This window comes from Canis aureus, chromosome 20 (genome assembly GCF_053574225.1).
Source record: "Canis aureus isolate CA01 chromosome 20, VMU_Caureus_v.1.0, whole genome shotgun sequence".
Taxonomy (NCBI): domain Eukaryota; kingdom Metazoa; phylum Chordata; class Mammalia; order Carnivora; family Canidae; genus Canis; species Canis aureus.
Window position 1 is genome coordinate 22,369,298 of NC_135630.1, and position 27,373 is coordinate 22,396,670.

The 27,373-nt window shown below is 36.8% G+C and overlaps 1 long non-coding RNA gene across 1 annotated transcript in view; it reads right to left on the reverse strand.

The window, feature by feature from the left end:
- Positions 1 to 2,825: 2,825 nt before the first annotated feature.
- The window catches only part of LOC144291538 (uncharacterized), a 159,441-nt gene continuing 134,893 nt past the window's right edge, over positions 2,826 to 27,373 (reverse strand). The window contains exons 6-8 of the long non-coding RNA XR_013358867.1: positions 4,853 to 4,929; positions 3,873 to 4,013; positions 2,826 to 2,955 (exon numbers count right to left, since the gene is read on the reverse strand). This is a non-coding gene — a long non-coding RNA (uncharacterized LOC144291538). The remainder of the gene's footprint in view (positions 2,956 to 3,872; positions 4,014 to 4,852; positions 4,930 to 27,373) is intronic.

A 27,373-nucleotide genomic window follows, 5' to 3' on the forward strand; every position in this document is an offset into this window, starting at 1 on the left:
ATTGCCCAAATATTGACTTGATGATATTTAAAGACACAAAATAAAATTTCTTAGAGTAAGCTATCATACAGAACAATTCCTTTGTTCTTAAAACTGGTGGTTTCCCCAAAGTAGGCATATAATAATTACATGCTTCCATGGGGCTGAGGTCTCAGTTAAGGCTTTGAAACATAGAATCAAAGTTCAAATATTCCTTTCCTAGTTAGTGATTTCTTCCATCCAAATTTCATAAGCCAAGGTCAATAAGAATAAAATGTATGAGTGAATGGAGGTTTTGAAGCAACAGATTATTTATACTTTGGTTGTGATTAAGACATAAGGTGGAGAAGTAAAACGAAATTCTATAAACTGACTTCATGAAAGCTAATGGACTAGACATTCCAACAGGAACATAATTTATCTTAGTTCTAAAGCATTACTAAATTACTGAGAACTAGAGCTTGATTCCCTATCAGGGTGAAAATAGTAAAAGACAAATTTAAGCCAGGCTATCCTCCTCCCAAGATATACTTACATTCTAGATATTTCCACCTGGGATTAAGTTAACAAATCTATATAGCAAGCTGTTTCCATGTTGCCAACATATTTACCACAGGAGACATGAATTTCTGTCCCTCAAAATGTATAGTTTAAGTTAATCAAGAAAGCCCAAATAGATAAGGGACTACCAGAACAGAAAGTAATCCATATTCCGAATGCTAGATGGAACAGAATAGAATAAGGTTTTAGATAATGTAAAAAGCAAAACAGAACACAGACACACACACACACAGTAGCTAAATTTTAGTAACAAATAGGTCCTGAGTCAGAGACTCATTGACTCATATTCTACTCTCAATAAATGACTACTACTTACAGACACTGTGTGAGGTTGTAGAAAGTCAATGACAGAATTCAAACCCTGTACGTAAAAGATCAATGGGAGACACCAGTGTATACAGAGGGAGAAAAGATGATAGAACTCAGGAAGCAGTAGTAGTATGTTCAAGGTCCAATGAGAGCACAGAATGAAGGCACCAACAGGCACCAGCATGGGAGTGGGTGAGGGGGTCTGCTTGAAGGAAGCTTGGACACTAGCCTCATAAAAAGGAAAGGGAGGCCGTGCTAGGAGGAGAAAGAATATGAACAACAGAAACAGTGTGTTTCAATGAGCAGATTTTGGGGTCTAGAGGCAGGGTAGGGATCAAGAAATAAACAGAAATACTGTTGAGAAGCACTGGGAGGTAAGGATGGATAGCTAAGGTGGGGCTGGATCTGGACTGTGTTTTGGGTTGAGTGGTAGCTCCCCTCAAGGTATGTCCATGTCTTAATCCCCAGGACCTGCCAAGGTACCTTATATCAGAAAATGGTCTTTGCAAATCTATAATTATAATTAAGGATCTTGAGATAAAATCATTCTGGATTATCTGGGTGGACCCCAAAACCAATGACAACTCTCCGTATAAGAGAGAGGCAGAAGAATATTTGACACAGAGGAGAAAGCCCCGAGAAGAGAAAGTTATGAAGATGGATGCAGAAATTGGGATTTTGCAGCCATGAGTCAAGAAATGCCAACAGCTACCAGAAACCGAGAGAGGCAAAGAACAGATCCTCCACCAGAGCCTTCAGAGAAAGCATGGCCGGCCTTACTGACACCTTGATTTGGGAATTCTGCCTTCCAGAACTGTGAAATAGAATTCTGTTGTTTTAAGCCACCAGGTTGTGGTAGTTTGTCTCCCTAGGAAATGATAGAGGGCCTTGTGCTTCCTCACTGATTCTAGTCTTGCTCTGATGGGCAATTATTTTTGTTTTTCTGGAGCTGGAGTGGTTTAAAAGTAAAATAAAAGGCTGATAGAGAGTTAGGGGAGGGATTATAGGGAAGGAAATCTGATAGTGAGTTATTGTAATAATTTAAGAAAGAGGCCATAGGAGTGTTGTCAAATGGCTAATTTTCAAAATCTTAAAACAACAGAATTCTCATACAGATACATACTAAAGATTTACTGAACTATTAAGGAAATAAGCAAGAAGCAAAGCTAGTTTATCTTGCTAGTTCATTATATCGAGATATACTGCCCAACGTATATAGAGTCAGTGAAACAACAAAAAGGAATCTGAAATGAGATTGCTGAATTAGAGTAACAACAACAAGAAGAACAGATTATTTTCCTTAATGGCCAGAAACATAAATTTTGTTTATCCTCTTCACCAGGAGGAAACCATTTGCATTACAACCAAAAAAATTAATATGTGCAATTTCTCACTTTTCTGTAAGTTAATATCTATGGTTGCCAAGTTGCAAATGTTCTCATGGACACCAGTAAACATCCAGTCGAGAAAGTTAACATTCTTAAAGCTGATGATCTTTAGGTGAGCTTGTTACAAAATGCCATAGTTCAACAGCAAAATTCGTGCAGTTATCTTTTTGCCTGACTTTCGAGTTTTAAATAATGTTTCCTTAATATTTGATATTCAAGTTAAGAACAGAGAGAAGTTTAGATACCTGTAGCTTAGAGATCATGTAAAGAAAGAATTTATAAGACTAATCTTTACCTCATTGTTAAGGAGAATTAAATAAGTTAACATATGCAGAGCTCTTAGAGGAGCACCTCCTCCAATATTCTCCCATTATCTTACATTAGGCTGATATAATTTGTGTGGAAAATCTTCTAGGAGGATATATTTCAATAAAATACATTTGTATTCCTGCATTCAATAACATCTGAGTAGCTACTGTGTATATGAACTCACGTAAAATTTCAAGATCTTTATTGTATTGCTAAGGAAAAGAATAAAATATCACCTAATAACTGTTAACTACATTTTAGGAACTGCCAAAATATGTGATTCCCTTCTACCCTAGGTCTTATGTGTTTCTTGGAGAATTTTCCCGTGCTGCAGGAAGTTAATGAGACAGGATTACAAAGCTGATGAGATACTCGATTCCAAAATGACCAGGAAGGCATCTTGATTTTGCTTGAGTAGAACATAGAAAAAACAAAATTAGGGCTTGATGAATTCCATTCACATAATTTGTCTTCAAAACAGACTTAGTTACAACATGAACTTCCTTGGAAATATGATATAAGCAGAGGTCTTTGTTGACAGCTGATGAAAAAATATAATGGTTTTTTTTTGGTTACATAAAATCGTTCAACGATTTTGAAAGGAGCTGAAAATGTACTAGCAATTTCTATTTTGTTGGCTATACAAAAGAGAACTTTATGCCAACTCATACAATTAAATTTTTATTTTTAACTTTGGAATCTATCCACAATTGCACATATGATGTGATAAACATAAGAAACTTGTTTCCAGGATGCCACTTCTGACACGTGAATTCAATGAAAGTGCTCACACTTAGTTCCCACAGTGCCTGGTTCACAACTATTATAACATTTATAGTATTATAGCATACTTTTTCTTACTGTCGCCCACAATGGAATAGTAACTCCTCAGAAACCATGCTATTTTCAATACAAAATTATAGTGCATTGCCTGACACAACCTAGATTCTCAACAAATAAGTGTTAAATTGTAAAGTATTCATAAATAAAGACTTAGGGGCATTTTGTCACATAATGAAGTTAAGGTAAGTTTGCCAACATATATATATACCTCTGAAGGTGATTTGCCTCACTTTGTCCAATAACTGTATAAAAAATTTTCTCAGAAGGAAATACCATTAAGAATTTAAGAATTTATAATCCAAAGCATCAAAGCTCAAAGCATTAACATTTGTGTGGGGAAGGGTGTGTGAGAGAGAGAGAGAGAGAGAGACAAGAAGAGAGGGAGAGAAAGAAGGGGAAGAGGGAGAGAGATTGAGGGAAACAAGAATATGCCATTCCAAATTATGCCACTTTGGCATATTTATTATTTTGAATTAATGTTACCTCAAAAACAGCAGTTTCAAGGACTTTCTTGCTTCCATTATGTCTCTTGCATATCACCTCTACTGATGACTTCACATACATCAGTCACCATGGTTCGAAGGCACATGATATTGCAATATGCACTCAGTACTTAAAAGATAGCTGTGAAGGATGGTGAATTAGATATTTAAGCAATAGTCCATAGTTATAGTCAGAGTGAATAAGTCAAATCTTAGGACCCATAGAATTCAAGGAAAGATGAGGAATTTGCAGAATCTTGATTAATCAAGTAGATACTAGATATCAAAGCAGAACTAAGAATCCACTGGGATATGCAGGAGGACCAGAATCAGGAAATCTGGCTAGAGAACGTATAGAATTATCACCATTTTCTAAGGAGGCTGTTCTCTGCAATGAAATTTTTCTTGAATTTGGAGAACATGAGGAACCTTATCATCTGTTCTCCACAAACAGGAAAAAGAGCAGTGTGTATCTATAGCAATGTATGTCTACACAGATATAGCGAGTTCAGTAAGTGAAACATTAAGTGAAATCTAGGATTGAAGGTGAAAGCTAGTGCTATTTTTTAGTTTAAGAATACCAAAGGGGACGTCTGGTGGCTTAGCAGTTGCGCATCTGCCTTCGGCTCAGGGCATAATCCCAGCTACTCTACTGAATAATCCAGCTCCTTGCAGAAAGCCTGCTTCTCCCTCTACCTCTCTCCTTCTCCCTATGCCTCTGCCTCTCTATCTGTGTCTCAAATAAATAAATAAATAAATAAATAAATAAATAAATAAAATATTTTTTAAAAAGAATACCAAAAGCAGAGCTCTATGGAATTAGAATGAATTTTAAAAAGTAATTCTTTTGATTAGCTAAATATGTCAAAGTCCAAGGAATATCTATTAAAAGACACAGACATACACACACACACACACTCACACACACACACACACACAAATGAATACTCCAAAGTTGGTTTAAGCCACATGTATACTCACCGGAGATAGCTAGATTGCCTGTTATACAGGCTCATCTTGAATTCTGCATTTCCTCTTATAAATCAACTCACTCAGCTCTGAAAGTAAAGATGACATAACACAATACAAAATTTTGTTATTTAATCAGGAAAAATTCAAATCCTTTAATGGGATCAGCATATGACAGGAACTCTTAACTGAGGGAGTCCTTCTAATTAGGTGAAGGGAAATGGGCAACTCAAAGAGTTTGAGTTGACAGCATAAATTTAAGGAAATTCAATTCTGTTGACCATGTGGTAAATATACAACATTTTAAACATGGTATTTCCTCTGCATGGGATATAGTTCTTGACACACTTGCCCCTTTGTGCAATTAATTCATCTCACTTGCCTTTCAAATTTCAGCTCAAGTGCCTTTCTTTTCCCCAGGGAAGGCTTATCTCATTCCAAGTGAGTGTCCTTTTTCTGTCCATTTTTACCTACATAATCCTTTATACAACTATGTATTAATGTCTTTCTCCCCCCCACAAGACTATATTTTTTTCAAAGATTTTATTTATTTATTCATGTTGACACAAAGAGAGAGAGAGAGAGAGAGAGGCAGAGACACAGGCAGAGAGAGAAGCAGGCTCCATGCCGGGAGCCCGATGTGGGACTCAATCCTGAGACTCCAAGATCATGCCCTGGGCTGAAGGCAGACACTTAACCACTGAGCCACCCAGGCATCCCACACACACACAAGACTATAGAGACTATGTCTATCTTTGTTCAGTAATTTAACTCTACCTAGAGTTTGTTCAGTATTTTAACTCCACCTAGAATACAGCTTTTCACATCCTAAGAACTGAGAAATATTTCCTGAGTACACAAATGAGTCAACGTCATCACCAACAGAAGCTATATTTTTAACTCCAATGAAAACAAGTAAAATACAATCCATTTGTCTGAAAAGATTGGATGAATAGAAGTAGCACAGAAAATGAATATTTTCACATCTCAATGAATTGGATGAATAGAAGTAGCACAGAAAAAAATCAGAGGGAAATGAAGAGTCAAATACAGACTAGTACTGAAATTTCCACCTTCAAAAGAAAAAAAAATCCGTTAAGTTTGGCAACTCTCCTCTCTTCAGGCAATGCTTTTCGTAAACCCAGTTACTGAAACCAGATTACAAAGTAAACAGAGTAAGACAATACAGTAATTAGCTGTGCCAACAGAGGATGCTTTGAGAGGTGGTTTTAGTCATGTTCCCATTGCAAGCAGCAGTGGTGTACCCCTCTGGAGCTCCCAGTCATTACTGTGATGAGCAGAGTTGGAGGGAAATCAGTGGAAATGAATCAAGAGCCAGGAAACAGACACCATGATGAAAACCTGAAGGAATCAGGATTATTTCGTTCCCAGCAAAAGTTGGCAAATTAAATAATGGAATGGTATGGATGGTGAGCAGCTGTTCTTCATTCCCAAGGAGGACAGGTAAGGGAGGAAAGGATTCCAGCTCAGGATAAGGAAGGACTCATTGTCCCTCCTGTTCCAGTCCAATATACCCTCCAGCCCACGGCCACTTGTCTCAGGTGACCTCTTACTTCTCAGTGCTAAGCCTCTTCTATCTCTTTACTCATGGCTCTCCTTAAAAGTCCTTCTCATAAAAAACTTCCTCTGATTCCAAAAGTTGGTGAAAATTCTGCAGCGATTATTTGAACTTATTGCCACTGAAACCTTTTCAAAACATTTGCTTAAGACAAAAAGCCTCAAAGGTCTCAGATTTCTTTAATATCTTCAGTCAAAATGAAAAATGGATTGGCATAGATGAAACACACAAATTCTCCATAATACGGGGTACATACTGGGGAAGACAAGATTTCTAAGGAGACAGATGCCAGGTGGTGTTGTTGCCTATTGGCTCAACAGTATCTTTTTAAGCTCTCCATCAGTTGCAGTCCTGATTAGAGGCCCAGTTAGTGAAGATGGAGAGGATGAAGTTACAACATCCCTTATGGACTTAAAATAGCACGTCCTTGAAATAGCAGAGGGTCATCAGCATTTACTGAGCTGTATACGATAACCAACTTACTGCATTATCATTTCTCCCCAATCCTGGGCTTCTCTTCCCCTTGCTGGGACTGGCAAGTACCAAAATGACAACAGAGAGTTCAGAGCAAATGAGGGTGAATGATATTCAGAACATCTTATCTGGCTTCAGTATTTGTAAGCGCTGATAGACATTGAAGGATATTTTCAAGCAGAATGATTCTTTTCCTTTGCTAATTCAATATCCCAAACTATCATTGAGAATTGGTCACTTAGGGCTTTATTGGTATAGTGTACTAAAGAGTGATTAATAAACTGCATTAATTTCATGGCCTTAAAAAAAATTCATGGTCTTGTATGGGTTCTTTTTCCTATTAAATAATACAACAAATCTAGTACTTAATTAGATACAGAATTACTATTAATTAATCACTATTAATTTAAATTCATTATCAATCTTAAAGTCTAGTGCAACAGTTTATACAAAGTCCAGAAACTTACATGATAAGAACTCAAGTAAATTTATTTAATATCAATAAATAAATAAATAACATGAAACTATCAGAAAACCAAACTCTTGGCTACTTTAATCTATGAAATTCCTAAATGAAACCCTTAGCAGAGTCACAATTCTTTATGAGAACAAGCTAGAGGTATCCCATGTTCTAAAATTTTAAGAATGATTTATGTCTTGAATTTTAATTGCATGGGGGCTTATGTATGTATATGCACGTGTATTTTAAGTAAAGAGAGTAGGTTTTACGTGTTTCCACAAGTCAAATTAAGTTTTGAAAATACATAAGATCTATATTTGCATTCAAAAATTAGAACCCAAAGGGGAAAGTATGAAAAAAATTAATTAAGATGGGGTTATAGTAAGACCTGATTTACAACCTTAAGTGAACTGTTCAAATATTCTAATAAGCCACATATTTGCTTTGTGTGATTTTAATTTCATCACACAAAACTGAACAGAACAAAAGTTATAAATAACAAGAGCACCTACCACTGCTCAAATGAAACTAGACACCAATAAATAATAAGTAAATACTTAAACAATCCAAGCAACTTTGAGGCTCAGTGCTAACAATGTTATTTCATGTGACCAATTTTATAGCATTTCTTTCTAGAATCAGTGAATTTAGGGCTGCCACAATATTTCATCTTTTGGTCTGCATTTATAGAGCAGATTGGGGGGAAAGTGCCTATGTTACAGTCCAACTAGAAAGAATTTGTGCAATGCTTCCAAGTTTCTAATTGTATAAATATTCATGTTTCCATACTGCATGTAATAATTAAAGTAGTGTGTTCTACTGCAAGAAAGCCCATTTTTCATATCGGACGTTACCCGTGGTAACATGGACCAGAAGTGCAGATCTGTGTTCTGTTACACATGCTTTTCATTTAGTGTCTAAGAATGATACAGCCATGTGATAGGCAACCAAAAAAAAAAAAAAGAAAAGAAAAGAAAAAAAAAAGAAAGTTGATGGAAAAGTGCCTTGGAAGTAGAGTATCTTTTCTAATAAATGTTTTTATTTATGGAAATCGATTAAATTTAACCAGGTCAAGGCTTCTTCTTCAAAGCAGCATTGGAAAGTTTCACCCAAGCTCACGATAATCAAGGTGATCCTTTATCCATGTGATAAGAGTAATAATGTACAAGGAACACAACTGCCTGCCGGGTAAGACTAAATGATCTTCCCTATGTGAGAAGCCTTTGAAGAATGTCACTTAAAAATAAATTCCTCCACAGTTTTTCTCACCCTTGTTACTCTCTTCTGGCTCTGCTTCTTCTACATCCACAAATAAGGTAAATGGGAGATGATCAAGCCACCTACTACTTCTGAATAAATGGAGCTAAACTTGCCAAATTAGGGAGACTATTTTTCATAATAGCTACCTCCAATGGGCTTCCACCACGTGCCAAAAAAAAAAAAAAAAAAGGTGCTGGACACATCACACATTGTCACTAATTCTTCTTGTCACTACAAACTTGTGATAGACACAGTCGAACCAAAATCAGAAACCAGGTCCTCTCATCTTCAAAGGCCACATTTTTTCCCACCCTGCCAGATTTCCTCACTGTGAGACCCGTGCTGGAGCTCCAAAAAGGTACAGAGTCCCAATGTTCCAACTGAATTAATGAGTCAGCAAAATAGGTGTGCACAGTCCACAGAGCCAAAAGCAGAAGACAATTTCTTGCCTATTTGGAAGCATTTCTCTTAAAGGTCAGTTGTACTCAACACAAAGACAATCCAATGATTTTACAGAGTAAGATCCCATACGCACAGATAATAGGAGCTAATTGAGTTACAGGGTCATATGGAAAGAGAGCACCTTGGTTGCAGCTATATACACAACAGAAAAGTAGAACTCTAAGTCTCAGGATGCTTAAATGTGGAGAGAGCAAAGCAAATGTGCACAAGCAGCCCTGTGTCAGGCCCTTGCCTGAACCTTGTCTCTCAAGTGGCCAAAGAAGGACAGAGGAAGGGCACAGTGTCACCTATACCCATTCTAGGGGCTAAAGAGTGTCAGCTGAATGTGAATGTGTTATGTCATCCCACCTCACAATCTAGTGCCTTCAAGATCAGATCCACCTTTCTGTTAACATAAACCACTGGTACTTTTATCCATGGCTCTGTCTCTCCAGGGTACCAAGATTTCTCCCTGTGCTCTACATACACCATCGGACAATTATCTAGCTTAATAGATCAAATAAACGATTCTTGCCTTTCAAAAATTTCTGCTTATATATAAAAGGAGAGTTTTCTTATTTTCTATTGAGCAGAAACTGGATACTAGTATTAACTTTCTGAACATTAGACTATTCTTACAATTTTTGCTAAAACAAATATTCGCAAAAGAAATTAATGCAAAAGGCAACCTTTCAGTTTGATTTCTAAGACAATCTAGGAAAATGAGTATGCTTTAGTACTACTCTAACCATATGGATTTACAGATTACAGCAAACTGGCCCAATTACTGAGGTTTATTAATGAAATTCCCCAGGTACTGGGCCTTGGTATCATATAATACATAGAATAATCTTAAAAACGAGGTTTTTCTTGATTTATTCCACAGTATTTTTTAAATCATTCACTGTGTTTAATAGCAACATTAATATGGTCTGAGGACTTGCCAGGTGAATACACTTGTTATTATCATATACACACTCCCATTGAGAGACATTTGGAGCTAACATAAGTGTAATCCTCTCACACTGAACAAAAATCTGTTGCCAATTTTTTTATAAGTGACAGTAAAGACCATAATTTATTTGGCTATTGAATTTGTTCCAGCTGCATATAGTATCAATATTATGGATGGGAAATAACTATACAAAAGTAAACCACACGGCAAAAAAATGGAATATATTTAAAACTCCAAAATATAAAATATTTTCGTGGACATTGACTTTTATATATAAATATTCTGAAACATTTATGTTAAGTATATTTCTCTTATTCACATTGTTTGAAAGAAGTCCTATCGTAAACTCTGAGAAATTTTGAAGAAGATTAAAATGTTCTCAAGTGACTTATGAAATTAATATAACTTCCTCTGTGTCCCCAATGTTAACAGCCAGATTCACAAGTTTCACTTGATTCTGAACAACTAATTTCCTAGGTTTAAAAAAAATAGTCCTTATAATAGCTACGGTTTCCAATAAGCTGTCATTTAATGGTCTGGTTTGATAATTACTCCAAACTCCATAAGAAATGCAACATTTCCAACACATATCAAGCAACACACCTGTGTCCTCTGCAGAGCCTGGCCTCCTATAATCTCCATGTGAGTGTTTTCAACCCCGTTGTGCTTTTTGGGTCTCCTCCATTCATAGAGGGGCACAAATGGAAACGTTTTGATGTATGTTAATTGATGTTTGTCCAAGCATTATGAAGTAATAATCCACAGGAGCCACAGAAGCTTTTACAAGGCAAAGTCAAGGGAACAATCAAAGTTTTCAGTGGATTATTGCAAGTCCACACCCAGGCAAAGCTGACTTATAGCTTTTCATCCTTCCACAATGATACTATAAATAAAGCAAAGAAATTTTTGTTCTCATCTAATCCTCTCTATTATGTGGTCTTGTATGCCGTCTCACGCAACTGGTGCAGTCTATACTGCAAGCTCACCATGAGGCAGGGGTAGGTGACAGAGCTGTCTACTGACCTCACAACCTAACCCAATGGGACCTTGAAGGCCTGGCATGTTTCTATTAGACAAATCTCTGAAGTATAAGAAAAGAACTCATAAATCCAAAGGAAAAACAGGTTTTGGAAAGTTGAAGTTAAGAATGCACCAACTGCATTCTCAGGAAAAAACAGAAACAACTACATTTAAGTTGTTGCTCAGTGAAACCGTCTGGCTTTTGCTTCCATTTAGCAAAAGTAAAAATAAAGAGCACTCAAATGTATGACACGGCACCCTATGCTTCTCCTTCAAATTATACAAAGAACAAGCTATAGCTGTCCATGGACAAGAAATGAGAAATCATCGTCAGCACAACTGGAGTAAATTACTGTATCATTCCAGCTACAATGATCAGTATATTTGAATGCCAAGAAAAGGCATAAATTGACTCCCTACTATGTGGTTCCTTGTTTTTACAAAGGGCCTGAAGGCATTAGCAACTCTGTGTGTTCACTTAATTTCTTGGAATTATGTAAATATACATATGATGTAAGAAAAATAAATTAAGCAACACCTCCAAGCTATGCTCATTTCAACTGCCATCAATCATTACTATTTTGTCCTTTTTTTTTTTTTTAATTTTTATTTATTTATGATAGTCACAGAGAGAGAGAGAGAGAGAGGCAGAGACACAGGCAGAGGGAGAAGCAGGCTCCATGCACCGGGAGCCCGACGTGGGATTCGATCCCGGGTCTCCAGGATCGCGCCCTGGGCCAAAGGCAGGCGCCAAACCGCTGCGCCACCCAGGGATCCCGTATTTTGTCCTTTAAAAAGATCAGAGTGTAAGTGTACAGTGAGTGCACGTGTATGCAAGTGTGTGTTGCCTACAACCCTTCTACCTGGCAAAAAGCCCACTTCATGATACACTGTATTTGGTCATGACACAAAACTAACAAATCATGCCTCGTTTAAGACAGACAATAGAGAATCAACATATTAATAGCAGGGTAAATAAAAATTGATATGGGAAGTATTTAACATGTTCTCGTGCCACCACACTGGAAAAAAATGGGTACAGACATTTTATAAAGGTTGTTTAGAAATTACTCACACCATTCCACAGAGGATTAGGGCTTATGACAATAAATTCTGCTCTATGCACACTGGAAATATAAAATAACTGTTAAATTAATAAATAGACATCAGAGAGACACAACAGTGTGTGTGTGTGTGTGTGTGTGTGTGTGCGTGTAATTCAGATTCCAGCTAAATCCAAAAGAGCTAGGATGGAGGACATTTTAAAAAGATGATTCCAATGTGAGAATAGACAAGAAGAATCAATGTCTAACTTACTGTCTACAGATTCTAGCTCTCCTAATTTTAAAAACAATCTGAAAAAAGAGGTTTGCTTTATCATTGATCAGCAAGGGGATTGGTTGTCCTTAGGTCTGATGTTCGTCCAATGACTGGGAAGTTGGGGGAGGTCCTGGGGTCACGTTGCTTTCCCAGGACTGTGGTATGAGAAGTTTTCCTAAAAAAATATGTGAGCAGAGCAGGCAGTGAGATGGATTTATAAAAAACATTATCAAGATCAAATTAGGGGGAAAAATGGCAGAAATGTTTACACATAAATTTGGAAAGAAAATGATTACCTTTCTAGGAAATGTACAAAGCTTCTGCATAGGAGCAGTTTAATACCAGGTATTTGATGACTTGGATTATTCCAGCAACTCAAACACACATGAGTGAACTGTCTCCACATGTCACCTAGAGAGGCCCTCACTCCAAAAAAGCCTTTAACTGGGGCACCCAGGTGGCTCAGTCGGTTAAGCATCCGACTCTCGATTTCAGCCTCAGTTGTGATTGCAGGGTCGTGGGACAGAGCCCTGCATCCAGCTCTGTGCTCCGTGTGGAGTCTGCTGCTCTTGCTCTCTCTCCCACTCTCCCTCTGCCCCTCCCCTCACTCTCGAGTGCTTTCTCTCTCTCTAAAATGAATAAACAAATCTTCTTAAGTAATGAAAAGAAAAAGTCTTTCATTAATAAGCCCTTATCTTCACCAAACCAGTATTCCATGAATGCAAGTCATACTGTTTCTGAAAACTGTGCAGAATAACTGGGAGAAATACTCATCCTGCCTAAAAATGTTGCCACAACCGCTACTGGCTTGTTTGGTAAAGGCTGAGAAATTTTCTAATATTGAAAGGGCATCAATTTTTTTCTCTTAAAATCAGAAACTGCCTTGGCCCCTGAGCCTGTCCAGCTTCAACTCCAAGTTTTATTCCTGAGCAGGAAGTAAAGGAGGATCTGTGACAGGTGAAGGTATCAGTACAAAGATTGAACCTGGGAGAAGGGGGCACCACTGTCTACAGACTTAAGCCCACACTCTTTAGCAGGACATATGAGGCTAGCCAATTATGACTTCCTTCCATTCTCCTACATACATTCCATAGGTTCTGCCTATAGGACATCAATTTTGTCCTCCAAGGCACCATGTGCATTCACAACACCACACATTTATGTATACAGTTCACACCGCCTGCTTTGCTCTTTGCTTCTGTTTCCAACCAGTGAATTCCTGCTCCTCACCCAAGGCCACAGATTGACTACCATGTCGTCTCTCTAGTCCTTCCTTCTTCCCCAGGTACTTTTTTTTATTATTTTAAAGATTGTATTTATTTATTCATGAGAGACACAGAGAAAGAGGCAGAGACACAGGCAGAGGGAGAAGCAGGCTTCCTGAGGGGAGTCCAACTCAGGACTGGATCCCAGGACCCCAGGATCACCACCTGAGCCAAAGGCAGATGCTCAACCACTGAGCCACAGTGGAGCTCCTCCCCAGGTACTTTTAACATTCTTTTAACATTGCATTTTTCATATTGTACCTATTATTCATTTGCATATGTCTGTCCTTCGAGACACTGAACACCTCACGATCAGGACATTTTCTTATTTATCTTTATGTTGCTAGCATGGTGCCTAGCATACTGTGGCAGTTCAATAGACCTTGTATTATGTGGAAAAGACAGGATAAAATTTAGAGAATTGGGAAAATATTCATAATAAAAATTATTAATGGGGAGAGGATTATTTTTAAAATGTTATTATTCATTTGAGACAAAGAGAAAGCATGAGCAGCGAGGAGGAGCAAAGAGAGAGGAAGATGCCAACTCCCCACTGAGCAGAGAGCCCGACTCAGGGCTCCATCCCAGAACTGCAAGATCATAACCTGAGCTGAAAGCAGACACTTAACCAACTGAGCCACATAGGCACCCTCAGAGAGGATTTTACACCATTTGACTGTCTACCAAATCCCTCCACCATCCAACAGAACATGTCTAAGTTTCTCAAGAGAGGTAAGAGAATATCTGTTTTCAAATGTAATAGCATGGGCACTCTTAAGAATTTACAAAAAGGGGGGGAGGCAAAAGCATCATAACACTATAAGGGTGGACACTCCCTCATACTTATAATGGTGTTGATCAAAGAAAGGAATCCTGAAGACAGGCTGTGTCTTTGAATGAAGGACATTAAAATTAAACATCATTAAAAAAGAAGAAAAAAGGAGTCTCTAGATGAAGACAGAAGTGACAGCAGGATTAGCCTCATTAGATTTCTAAGAGGCAGAGAAAGTAACAGCGGCAGCAACAGACCATGGCCAGGAGATGGAAACAGAACAGACACGAAGGTTGCAGTGTGATTTTCACGGTCATCACCTTGCAGAGTAGGTCTAAAGTCTGAGCCCCAAGTTTGAGTCCTACCATTTATCAAATATACGAACTTAGGAAAATGACTTATCCTCTGTGTTACTTAGTTAAAAAATGAGGATACTGATAGCATTATCCCATTACCCCCTATCCAATCGTTGTGAGGATAAATGAGGATGTACATGTCAGGACTCAGAATAGTGCCTGCCAGAAGTTATCTGGATGACCTTCCCTTCGCAGGCCCCGCCCCAGCAAAGTATAGGCTGTACATGTTATAACACCATGGTCTTAGGAACATGAGACAAAGATGCACAACCACAGAGTAACCTCTGCTTTAAGCAAACCAACCAGGCATTTGATACCCAGTAAATCTCTTAAAACATGTACTGATTTTCTTTTGCATGGAGGACTTAGAAAAAGTAAGTTAAGCCACAGGGGCACTTTGATGCTCAAGCTATGAAGTAAAGGAAGCCAAATTCTTCAGTAGACCTGGATAGGAAATATCAATAGGTAACAGTGCCCTGGTGGTCTCACGAGTCTTCCATCGGTACACAGAATCAACAGTCAGCTATAGAGGGGAAAATTGGGGCTTTGAAACAAAGTAAAACCTAGATTTAAATCCTAGCTCTACCAGTTACTGTGTTTAAGAATGGACTTCTGTAAGCCTATAGCCTAAACCATCTAAGAGATGTGATTCTAGGAAAATTACCCTTTGATTCACCTGGTTCCACAATAAGCACTCAAGAATCCGCTGGGTTATTTTGTAACAGTGATTTGCAGATGGTCCCATAGATTAAAAAAAGAAAAAAGAAAAAGGAAAGGAAACTCATCTGGTAGAAGCATCACACTGTGAAGTGTGTATTGCCTGCACCTGTACCTCCATCTGGGTGAGCACCGTGTTGCCTCCCGCTCTTTATAATTGGTACCATAAGCTTCTACGTCCTTTGTGATTAAAGGAACTTCATATCCTTTCACTTATGTCTTTGGTGTCTCTCCATCAATCATTTCACTATACTATGATTACACTATTGTGACAACCACGTATTATCTATATGACCCTAGACAAATTGCTTAAACTTCCGAGTCCCAATCTTTCATCTGCACTACCTGGCATGGAATAACAGCTTGACAAATAATAGCAATGATTATAAAATGATTTTTTACAATCTCTCAACTTTAACATCCTTTATCTTTGTTTGCACTCTTTCTTACTTCACATATTTAATCAGTCATGAGCTGCATCAATTTAGCCTTCAAGATATATATTCTATGAGCCTTCCTTTTTACCTCCATGGGTTTATAAAAGCTCTATGCTATATTCCTCACTTTCTTGGAAATCTACAATGCATACTAATATGTTAAAACTAATACATCCTAAAGGAAAAATAAATTTCATTTAACTCAATATTTGCCAATGAAATTGGAATTTTTTTATTTTCAGTGGTACATCTCTTTAGAACTTTTAAAATTTATGTTCTATGAAATAAATTTGAAAAAAAAAAACAGGTGGACCTACTAAAGCCAAAGCTACTTAAGCTGCATCCCAATATTTTTTACCTCAACCCTCTAATATGGCCAAAGTATACTTTAGTGCATCATCTTATCTACTTTCCTCTATAAAACCTCTACCAAACCTTATTATTTTCTGAATAGATTCTACATTTCCTACAGCTTTTCAACTTTTTCTAGCTCCTTCCCCAGCCAATCCTGGAAAGCCAACACCCCCTCCACTAATTCAAATCCTGTCCAGCCCCTGGGAGTCAGCTAAACCTGACCCTCCTTAACCACTGTGGTCTGAAGGACCTTCTCCTTCTATTCTTGTAGAACATTTAATTTGACTTTTAAATAAGTACTCCTTTGTTATTTACAATGTGAGTGATTTGATGCTTTCTATCTCTTCTCCCAAACTATTAACTCCTTAATCATGCCTTCATCTCTTCATAAACATTACAGTATCTAACACAGTACCTAATACATAATATTAACTCAAAAAATTACCTGCAGATTTGCTTTAACGAAATTGTCTTCTCTTTAATAATGCAAATATGTGTGTAGGAGTTTTTGCTACCGCATGAAATCACATATTTTTAGTGTTCTGTAGTAACTATAGTAAAATAACACAAAGATTCAAAAACTGGGTTGGAAAGGTTTGAAAAGAAACTGAATGACTCCGTTTTGATGGAAAGTGAAAGTTTATTCAGGATAAACGAAGATGGTTTTTTATTTAACTTTACAATGATAAATAATAATAGCCAATATTGGGTTGCCTGAGTGGCTCAGAGGTTGAGCATCTGCCTTCAGCCCAGGGCATGATCCTGGGGTCCCGGGATCAAATCCCACATTGGGCTCCCTGCATGGAGCCTGCTTCTCTCTCTGCCTGTGTCTCTGCCTCTCTCTCTGTCTCTCATGAATAAATAAATAAAATCTTTAAATAATAATAATATCAAATATTGATATCAGTAAGATTAGTAACAATATATACCTAAATGATTTTATTTCTTTAAATTTGATTCATTTTTATCTTGGCTTAAATTACAAAGCGAAGTATTATAGTCAAAATTTACATTATTTATACTATAAATTTTAAAACTCTGCCTCTCTAGAATAGAAATACTACCTACTACCAGTGTCATCCTTGCTTTTTCTCCCCAAACATGGCAAAACTCCAGAATTTTTTTTTTTTTTAAACTCCAGAATTTTAGATCCAGCAAGGGAATTCCAACCAATGATCTTAACATAAACCATTTAGTCACTAAGACAGAGTTCTGTGGCTTCATATTTGCTTTTTCACTCTACTACATGTGGAAAATGAATATAAACCTAGAAAAAGCCAAGATTGCATTTTGTATTTATGTAGTTGCATGTCAAAAATGGAGCAGTTCTAAAAGTAGATATTACATTTGTGGAAAAGTATGATGAGCCCACAATGGAAATGAAGATTGTTACTATTCAGATATTGGGGAGAAAGGTCAAGGATATAAGAAAGTGAAGTGGTAGTTAACTATAGATTAATGATCAATATATTTATAGGAAAAGTTAAATATTATAGGTTTATGGGATCAAGAATCTTTTGTTTTAGTTCTGATCCTTAGCTTATAAACAGGAAGTTTCTGCTGTTATTTTAGCTAAATTTGCCTTTCCAAATGTGTCACCTCATCATATAACCAGTTTTAATGTTTCACTGCAAATTAGTACAAGAAGGTAAAAAAGCAAAAACACTTCACTAGAACACTAACAAAGGAAGATTGAATATGATCTCTCTTCCAGAAGAAGAAAGGTTGAATATTGTCCCCAATGAAGCAAACTAGAAATTGTACAGAAATCTACATTTGGCACTTGCACATAAGCTACATGATATCTTAAATATCTTTCATCTCATATATTTCAGGGTTATTCATCCATATAATAAACTTCTACTGAATATATTCTTTATGAGAGATACAATTTTGGAAATACATGATCTTAATAAGTATGGTGGAGAACCTCAGTTTAACAGCAACTGTGGCCAACAGAAAAGTTGGTTAAAGCAGGGAATCATAAAAAAAATGATGCATACATACCTTAAATATTTTGTTCTAACTCAAAACATATAAATGTATATTCATTTGCAAATCTTCTGATGTTGGGCCAATTTTTTCCTTTTTTTTTTTTTTTTTTTAGTTTGAATCCATCCTTTTCCTTTCCAGCATGAACCATACTCAAAATACATCATCAAAGATTTCCATTTGTGCTCTTTAAAGTAAAAGCTTAAAAATACTTGAAAAGTAATATATATACTTAAGTATATATATAAGTATATATCTTCCCTAGATGTTTACAACACCTTCCAATATTTCACAGTTGTCTGGGTCACAACTAGTTTGGCAGCAATTTTTTAGTATCTGTCTTTATTGCATCATTCAAAGCAAAACGTTTTTGTTTGTTTTACATTCAAATCTCATTAATTTCTTTAATCTGTGATTAAATTAGAAAAGAAAATATAACTGATAAAGGTTAATAATCTTCAAAGACACTATCGAAGTTGGACTTAGACATGTAGAGTGTCATCATAGAGCAGAAAAGGGATCCTTTCTGGTGTCCACAAAGCCTTTATGTGGATAGCAAATCTATCTCCCATTTCATGTTTCTTCCTTCCATAGCTGTAAAATTTCTGGAACACTAGTTTTTGGTAAATAACTGTTACCTGAATGAGGGCACACAAGTAAGTATCCAATCTTTACTGCACATGCATGGAGGTATGTGTCTCCTGCTGATCCTTTTAGCAGGCAATACCATATACTGAAAAGAGCACAGATGTTGCAATTAATTAAGTGTGGATGCCAACGTGCATGACTTCTGGCAAGTTATTTAACCTAAGTCTGAATCTCTCACCTGTTTAATAAAGCTAATAATACCAACCTCAGGGAGTTATTATGAAAATAAAATAATAAACTAAGAAGGTGCCACAGGTGAGTTTTTCAAGAACTAGATCCTAAAATGGAGTTGGAGTATAGAATGTTTATTAGAATGCTCTTAGGATCAACACTTGTAGGAGGGTAGGGAAAAAAGCAGGACTGGACACAGGAAAAACTGACCTTTGATGTGGACCTGATAACCACTTCCGCTGACCTTATAGAGCTGAAACGGGCCATCAAAATTTTCCCGGGCAAGGCCAAAGTGGCTATACTTTTATACTTGCCCCTTAACCAGTCATTGGACATGGGCCACCCTGGGAAGGGTGTGACCATAAGCAAAGTGGCTCTGTGCAGCTAAGGAAATCTTTGAAGGGGGCTGACAGCAGTGGAAGGCCACCAGTGAACAGCTCTCTACTGGCTGGACAATGGACTTTCATCTGCAGAAGATCTGAGCACCCAACTCGATATTCATCACAATGGGCTTGGTAAATATCAGAAAAACCAAAGGTAGTTCCGTTTCTTTCCCTTCCCTCTAGTCATCAGAACCCCTTCAATCTAGACAAACTACCCATTCTTTTGAGCCTTCTCCCAAGTCACAATCCATGCTACCATGCTCTCGATTCTCAGAGAAGTTTATCTACTTCTCAGCTTTTTAGCATTGGAAGCACACCCTCCCTGAACACTTACTACTTTCTCTACCTCCGGTAAACATCACTTTCTCCCTCTGTGCCTACCAACTTCCTGAAAGCACTAAAATCTTTTCTTGGATATAAGGTCAATTGTTTCACAAGCGCTCATATTTTTGCTCATCTGAATGATCTTAATTTCTCTATTTGTATTATCCTTGGGGATCTTAAAGAGCAAGATTGCCTCTAACACTTGATAACATCTTAAAATATTAGCATATGCACCAAGAGGCAGGCACCATCACAGCAGCCCTCATCAAACATCCAGTACACACTCCTTGAAGACCTAAGTGAAATCTACACATGCACCACAACTTCCAACCAGAGTTCACAGTGCAATCAGTTTCGGAAAACAGAGCATATATTGAGCTCTTCTGAACTACAAATTTTTCTTATAACTAAATATCAGAGTTTTGAAAACTTAGGATATATCAGGGATTTTAAAAACCCTGCAGAAGTTAAGACTGCATGGTTCTAAGGGTGCTTGGGATGTGTTGCCACTTCAGACATGGGTCAGCTGGCCACGCATAAATGAGAACCCTGTACGTGAGCCCTCTCTCCTTCTAAATGTGGGGCTTTCTCCTTTAATGAATTCACACTAACCCTGTAATCACCCTTCTAGTTTAGTTTTGGGGTTTGAAAAGGACAGGTGTTTGTTTTTTAATAAAAAAATTAAAAGAATGAAATAAAGATCATGGAAGCCTTCAGAATAATCAGAGGGCAAGAATATTTCAGAAAACTTGCCCCATTCTCCTAAAATTGAGACTATGATATCATTAGCTATGTGGAAAAATAAAAATAAAAATAAAAACCTGATCAAAGTAATCAACTACCATGCTGTTTCTGAAAATAGTCCAGCATGTGGCCACACAAGTGGTGGTTTGGGTCTTTCCACAGATAGTAATGACATGACATCATCCTCCTTTGAATGGCCACTTTGGCTGGAAGGGAGGAGAGTTCTGTTTGCTGTTTGCTCTTGAGTTACTTCTAGTCGGTGGACTGGTTTAAGACTATATTTGCTTCTAATGCAGCATTAAACAGCTTTTATAGCGAAGAAAGATCTGGAGTTTTCAAACAATGAGTTAAGCATTGAGTTTTAATCCTAGTTACTTCTGTGTGTGTGTGTGTGTGTGTGTGTGTGTGTACATTCCCCATCCTGTTGTGGGAAGAAAAATAGGAGGAAAAAGGGAGGAGGAGAGGAGGAGGAAGGAAAATGTCTTGGAGGAGAAGGAGGTGAGAGGAAGGGAAAGGGAGAAGGAGGAGAAAAGGAAGTTATTGGCAAAGGGAGGAGGACGTAAAGAGGAAACAGTCTCAGAGAAAATCAGAAATGGAATGGAAACTCCATCGTGGCCAAAGCCTGGGAAATGAACAGATAATGGGCTTTCATGGGTTCTGATTATGTGCCATGTCCTGGCCTTGACACTTTATTCTCAGCCCACAAAAAAACAATCCTATGAAATAAGGCATTATTGCTATCTCCAATTTACAAGCAAGGAAACTGGGGCTCAGATGGGTAAGTAACTTGCCCAAGGTCGTAGAGATAGCAAATGGCAGGAATAAGATAAAAATCCAGTTGTTTTTGACTCAAAGATCTTTGCTCACAGTAGAATGACTAATGCTAACTAAGAATTTCATAATTTCTCTGTGAGTTCATTCTAGTTTATATTCTTGGTCATGAAATAAAATATGTGGCAGTAAAGATTAAACACATGTAGCTGCATTGAGTCACATTTTTAACACAGTGACAGCTACACTCAGGACAGTCTTGCTGTAGAATATTCTTCTCTTAGTGACTATGCTATGATTGGTTACATCTGAGGATATTAGGAGCTTTCCTAATAAACTAGGAAGATCCTAGTTTATCTTAATATCCTAATAAACTAGGAAGAGTTTTCCTAGTCACACCTCTTCACATCGTAGGAAGAGATTTCTCTCTCACTGACAAAAACCAGCACTGGATCTCTCTGTACCTGTCAACTCAGGGTTTCCGTCAGAGCCTCTGTCTGCAGTGAGAGCAGCAGAGCAGACACTGCCCCAGGGCTGTGCTTTCAGGCCCTCAACATTTCCTGCACCAAAATATCTATCTGATTCACTTGAGTGAGTTAAAATCTCAGGTTCCATAATTAACATCTTGAGCCAAGCCGGACACAAATTTTTTGTAAGAGAGCACAATAAAGTTAGTGAATTCCAACTTACACGGTTGCAAAACTTCCTAACCTCTCAGTGAGTACCGGTGATGTAGATGCTGAGAGGTCATTTCTAAACCTGTACTATTGTCAATCACTAGGACCCCATTTACTAATGTTCATCCTCTAGAAAGAACATTTGGTAATACTGTCTAAAATTTCCTCCGTATATAACTCATATCTTAAACTTTTTATCTTTTATCTGTATTCATTTTTTTACAATGTTTTTTGAGGAACTTGGAACGTCTCACAAAAGAAAATTAGAGTAAAGAAACCCAAAATGTTGCAAATGTTTAGCTGACATAATCCAGGTTTGAAGTAGAAACTGTTATGGGTAGTTATTTCTGCAAGACTTTGTCATCGCATCTATGTAAGCTACTCCTATATTTAGTAGTGTGATTGGTAAATATTCTCTACTAATGGATGACAGAAAAACGGAAATCAAATTCCAAAGATGTTAAAATTCTATATTGTATTCAAAACATATAATGCATTTCTTATTTTGAAGATAAAGAATAAGCCCCACGATTTGGGGGTTGGGTTTTTTTTAATATTTTATTTTAGTTTGAATAATTCTAGACTTCCAGAAAAGTCGCATAGAGAATTCCTTGATAGTCTTCACCTAAGTTCTCCTAATGTTAATATTGACAGAACCATCATGGTGCGTTTGTCAAAACTCTGAAACAGACATTAATACAGCACTATTAACTAAACCACGGACTATCTGAATTACCAGTTTTTCCACTAATGCCCTTTTACTATTCCCAGATCTCCAGGATACCATATACCATTTAGTACAATTTTTATTAAAGCAGAATCTGAAGTGACATATAATTGGCGTAAGTGGCACCAGATTATTAGCATGCCAGGATGCTTGTGATTCTTGGTCTTGTCCTCTTGAGGAGAAAAATATAGGAAAAATTTCTGAAAGAAGTTCAGACATCTCACAAAGACAGAGAGCACATAAGCAGTGCTACCCCACTTCTATGTGTGGAAATGTAACTCATAGTACTTAGCCCCCCACTCTCAGGTGGGACCCAAGCTTCTAGCACGAACATTATGACCAAATTCACACAGAATTGTGTGACAGATGCCTTCCTGTTGGATCCATTCTGATTTTTCATGCTGGCTTGAGAGTTGTCTAATAATTCATTATCTTCTATATATATTTGACTTGTTTCCAGTTTGGGTCTATTATAAATAATGCTGCTATGAACTCTTGTGCATATCTTCTAGTGAGTACATATTTCATCAAATATATACCCATGAGTAGAATTGCTGGTTCATAAATTATGCACATAATTCAACTTCAATAGGTCCTATGAAATATTTTTTCAAAGTGATTATACGAGTTCACATTCTGACTAACAGTACATGAAACTCATACCTGTTCCATCTTTGCCAATATTTGACATTGTCTTTTAATTTTAGTCACTCCAGTGGAGGTGTAATAGCACTGCATTGTGGTTTAATTTAAATTCCCTAATGAACAATGATGTTGAGTATACTTTTATATGGTTTATTAGCTGTTTGTCTAATACTCACTTTTATTAATTATCTGTTCAAGTCTTTTGCATGTTGGACAGATCTATGAGACTGTCTTTGAAATTTTTAGCAGTTCTCTACACATTCTGGAAAAATGTCCTTGGTCACTAAAATGCATTATATCTTAGTCTAGAGCTTGTCTTCATCATAATAGTGTATTTGAAAGAATGGGTCTTAATTTTAATGATCTAATTATTTTTCCTTTAAATCTGGTTTAATAGATATTTACTTAGCCTATGGTCAAGAAGATATTATCCAGCTTTATTATCTTATCTTCCATATTTAGATCTGAAACCTGAGATTATGCTTCTGTATAGTATGAAGTAGAGCTTAAATTTTTCCTCCCCTTTTTAAAAATACAGCATTTTCAATTGATCACCTCATTTGTTGAAAAGAACATTTCCCCCCCATTGAAATGCAGTGTTATCTTTGTAATAAATCATTTGATCATATATATGGCAATCTATTCTGAGTGCTTACTCTTCACCTGTTCTACGTGTCAATCCTTGAGCCAGTATTATATTCTCTTAATTATTCTACCTTGACCCCTAATAATATAAGTCCTTCAATTTTGTCCTTGTTTTTCAAAATGACTTTAGCTATTCTTGGATTTTTGTATTTCTATTTAAATTTTAGAATTATCTACCATCCTCCCCAAATACCACCATTTTGAGGTTTTAGTTAGGATTAAACTTTATCAAGATACTACTGAAGGAAAAAATTAACATATTTATAATATATTATTGAGTTTGAGAGGTTTTTATGCATTCTGGATACAAGTTCTTTATCAAATATATATTTTACAAATATTGTTTTCAATATTTTTTTCATCCTTTTAAAAGTCTGTTTTTGAAGAGTGGAAGTATTTCATTTTGATGAAGACAACTATCAATTTTTTTTTCAGGGATCTTGCTTTTAATGTTTTATCTAAGAAAACTTTGTGTAACTCAATGTCACAAAGATTTTCTTCTATGTTCTTTAAAATGTATAGTTTTCAATTTAAGTTCTATGATCCATTTTTCTTTAAGATTTTTATTTATTTATTCACGAGAGACACAACGAGAGAGAGAGAGGCAGAGACACAGGCCCAGGGAGAAGTAGGCTCCCTGCAAGGAGCCCAATGTGGGACTCGATCTGGGATCCCAGGATCACACCCTGGGCCAAAGGCAGACGCTCAACCTCTGAGCCACCTAGGCATCCCTATGATCCATTTTTATTTAATTTTTCATATATGGTACAAAATATAAATCAAGATTCATTTTCATATATGAATGTGCAATTGCTCCAGCATATGCAGATATACCTATATATATTTATCTACTATATCCACTTGTTCTACATTGAATTGTTCATGCGTATTCGTCAAAAAATCAATTGATCATTTACATGTGGGTCTACTTTTCTATTCTGTCCCATTGAATACACATCTATTCTTTCACCAATATCCTTAGTGTGTTTTTTAAAGGAATTTTCACTAGATATGTACATTACTATTCTGTTTTTGTGCTGGTCTGGGACATGGTATATATGAGAACAGAAACAATTTTCTAAAGAATGTATTTTCTGACACTAAGCTCTCCATTACCATCAAACAATGTCCTTCCATCTGTTTTAGTAAACATGTAGACTCTTTCTTCAGAATCATTTTCACTTCTTTTTATTCAAGTCCTTACTACTGTTTTGCTATAGAAAAGGCATTAGGATAAAGTTATCCATCTGAAGATGACAATAAAAGGAAACTCCCTTAGGCAACCTAACCATGGGTCCAAGGGATGCTTTACCATTTTTCTGTATAAAATGCCTCTCATCTTGGGGTGCCTAGGTGGTTCAGTCAGTTAAGTGTCTGCCTTCATATCAGGTCATGGTCTCAGGGTCCTGGGATCAAGTGCCTGGTGGAGCCCCTCCATGAACCCCTCGTCCAGCCCCTCATTGGGCTCCCTGCTCAGCAGGGAATCTGCTTCTCCCTCTCCTTCTGCACCTCAGCTGCTCATGTGCTATCGCATTCTCTCAAATAAATAAATAAAATCTTAAAAATAAATAAATAAATAAATAAATAAACTCCTCATCTTAAAAATTCTCTATGTCCTATGGTTATTTCCTAGCTCGAGTCTTGGTTCACTTATCTTTTCTACTAATATATATAAAAGGAGGGGAAAAGACACTGAAGTTAAATATATAAAGCATACATTAATTTTTCAGATTTATTGTGAAGTGACACTGATGGAGAATAAAGTATAATAAAAAGTAGATCTCATAGTACTTTAGAAACAAGAAAATAAAAATTAAAAATATTCTAAGAAATACGTGTCTCTGTCAAAAACCCAAACCAAAGGCACAAGTATGATGAGAAACACACAGTTGAACTCAACACCAAATGTCATCATAGGTGTAATGGAAAGGGATCACCTGGCCTCCCATTCTTAATTACATAATAAGAAGAAGACCCTGCAAGGTGATCCCCCAGGTTCCTGAATAAGCTGTTCCCTAAGATAGCCCCAAGGAAAGTAAGGGGCAAGAATTTGGGTGGAATCCGGAGTAGAAACAAAGGAAGAAATGTTTTATGGTTATGCATAAATATGTAAAGTCAACCATCAAAATCCATTCATGTCTGAGAACTTCTGGGACACTTCACAACTCTTGCTTTTCCTGCAGTCCTTGATCAGGTGAGCATAGCAATAAATCATGTAGCTGCCTATCCAAATCACCTTGTCTATTTTAATAAGTGGTTGACATCAAAGAAACCACGGACCAGGAATGATGGTACACATTTATCCAATGCCCTGTTCAAGTTGGCCTGTTAAAGAAGAAATCAGGACACACTACATCTTAAGTTGGTTTTCTTGCCTTTGTGCCTCCCTAGAGACCTCCATCTGCCCAGAGTAGGGAACATATGTGTTGTTATTTTCCTCTTCATGTCACCATAACAGTATCCATGTTGGTTTGTTTTGGAGAAAATACAATTTTTAGAAAATAAAATATCATGAATGACATTAGTCACTGTGAACACAGGTGTATTTCTTTTCTTTGATTCCTGCCCACACCTAAACATCATCTATGCAGGCAGGTATAAAGTGATTACTCATTTAATATTCTAATAAAAATGGTGATATTTTCTTGTAACAAATAGAAAAATAGGCAAAGTGATTTGTAAAGGAGATACCTTTACTTTGGAGGATCCTATCCTAAGATGATAGGATGATGAGGTATACAAGTAATATAAAATATACTTTAAAAAAAAATAAAATAAAATATACTTTAGAGTTGAAAAAGTAGGCCAATGCTTGTCAGATCCTATTTGAAAACCATCTGGTTCAATATATCTTTAAAAATCATTTTAATAAATAAGCAGATGGCCCTAAGAAACTACTTTGCCAATATGATTACAGATAATTTTATTAAATTCTCAATAACAGATATCTACCAGGCCTACTTATATGAAACATGCTACCATTAATCAATCATCTAAGTTGTAACTGCATTTGTCTTCAGTATTAGAAGAGTTTTTGAATGTTGGCCAAAGTCAGTGTTAAGAATAAGTCAACTACTAGAGGATCTAAACCAACATGACTTGAAAAAATTTAAAAGACAAAATGAAATAAAGTATAATATGGAAGGGAAAAACTTAAGTCTATAAGCAAAATAGAAATGGGGGAAAATGTTGAAGGAAATATACAAACATTGGTTCATATGGCCTATGCCATTGATGAGAATCTTTAGCCCAGTGGCCCCACACAGACACCTCTGCCTCACTCTTCACAGCTGTAATTTGAGAGAAAGGAAAGGGAATGCGATCTTCACTTTCCTCTTCACCCCACAAGTAGAGGCATTTTGATTCACAGTCAAGATACTCCATGACAGGGGTGCC